Source organism: Poecilia formosa, unplaced genomic scaffold (assembly GCF_000485575.1).
Source record: "Poecilia formosa unplaced genomic scaffold, Poecilia_formosa-5.1.2 Scaffold191, whole genome shotgun sequence".
In the NCBI taxonomy this organism is placed as follows: Eukaryota; Metazoa; Chordata; class Actinopteri; order Cyprinodontiformes; family Poeciliidae; genus Poecilia; species Poecilia formosa.
The window spans coordinates 805,602-807,415 of NW_006800130.1; the positions used below are offsets into that span (position 1 = coordinate 805,602).

Genomic DNA, 1,814 nt, shown 5'->3' on the forward strand with positions numbered 1-1,814 from the left:
CTTTCCTTCTTTTAAAATGATGCAACTTTTTATTTAAAAAATACATTTTATACATTTTATTTAGGTATATTAAAACAAATCTTTTGTAACGCTCCTTTCATTTCTGAAATATAAATGTTGATTTTTCTCCCCCTCATATAATGGGCAAAATTGCAGCAATATTTTGGTTTAATTGCTTTTTTCATGTCTTGTGATTACTTTGACCTAATAATAACAGCAGCGTATAAGTGTTATGAGCTATGGAACCATGTGGATGTTTATATATATATATATATATATATATATATATATATTAGCAACATTGTTGGGCTACCATTCAAAGATCATGTATGCTGTGCCATATTCAGCTGCTTATGTGACAACACAAAGATGGACACCTTTAGTCCTATACTGAGAAAGAAGGGGGAAAAAATGTGTGTGCTTAAAGATTTCAACCATGAGCTAACATGGTTCAAATACAACAAACTGTTGGTGTTAATTCAAGCAAGTACAGGAAACATACACCAACTATCTCACTCTAATGAGGCTTTTGACAAGTTGTTTTAGACTTATCTCTTGTTTTCTTTGTGGTATTTATATGTTCCAATGATCTCCCGGTCTTAGTCTATACAGGTAAAGTAAAACAAAAACCAAAGAGGAAGAACAACAGATGGTTTCAGAGAAAATTTGTCGGCAAGCATGAAGGAGAGCAGCAAACGTTGCACACGGAGCTTCTCCCTAGTGTGTTTGGGCAGGGAAAGTCATTAGCAAAGAATGCTGGTGCCATTTTGGTAAACTGACACACATGTGATACCAACAGGTGCTCAGATGGATTTCACAGCAGGCGGCCATGAAACTATTCACATTTTGCAGTAATAGGCAATGCACATGGATTGCCTCTTTAAAAATATTTTAATACTTTTATGATGATTGCTATATTTGTATCTGGTTGCTATTTATTTCTTGCTGAAAATGTTGTATGGGGAATATTTTGAGAATCAATCATTTGATAATCTACTTCATAAACTAATTCAACAATATTACATTTTTTTTAAACCAGTGACCTGTATTATTTTGTTTTCTGAAACATTATTTCCATTATTGTGAAAGCGTAGAGTTTTCTGCTGCCTTTTCATTTCTACAGAAGCTCCGATTCAGGTGTTTAGGTTCCAAACCCAATGTTTGAATCTAAAGAGAAGTGAATATAGATAATTTATAGAGGCAGATATTGTTTTGGTACTGGTGTTTGAATGATTAAAATTATGCCAAATTCTTAAAAAGGGCTTTTGAATATGTTTGACTTGCATATCTAGTTGCAAAAAAAAAAAAAAAAATGCTGCAAAATGAACATGTTAGTACTTTGAAAGACTTTATTTTATAGACGATCAACTCTTTGCTGCTTTTAAAGCCGGTGAATCGTTCTCTCACTCTTTCCCCGACACCATGCCGCGTTTGGTGCTTGTTTAACTGGATGAGTGAGGCTGCACAGTGAAGTGAAAAATACGGCAAATATTCAATCAAAACGCAAAGGGAAACCTTTAGAAATTGTTTGTTTAACATTGCCCTGACTTCAACATACCTGACATTACTCTGATGAGGCATGAAGAGTCCTGACACCTTGCTTTTTTTCCCTCCCAACCCCCTGCCTTTTCAGCTCTTGTCAGTCTCAGGAGTTGATGGACGCAACAAAAGGAGGCGGAGAGGTGGCAGACCAGAGGCACAAGCCTCAGGTGCGAACAGGTGTGTGGGTTGACTGCCATGTTGGAATGGGAGCAGTTCCAGGTGCACAGCTGCGGGGTGTGGCTCTTGCTCACAAATATATATATATATATATA

The 1,814-nt window shown here is 36.1% G+C and overlaps 1 long non-coding RNA gene across 1 annotated transcript in view; it reads left to right on the forward strand.

Moving 5' to 3' along the window:
* Positions 1-585: 585 nt before the first annotated feature.
* LOC107837940 (uncharacterized) overlaps positions 586-1,814 on the forward strand; it is a 3,365-nt gene continuing 2,136 nt past the window's right edge. Inside the window, exons 1-2 of the long non-coding RNA XR_001663991.1 lie at positions 586-720; positions 1,634-1,719. This is a non-coding gene — a long non-coding RNA (uncharacterized LOC107837940). The remainder of the gene's footprint in view (positions 721-1,633; positions 1,720-1,814) is intronic.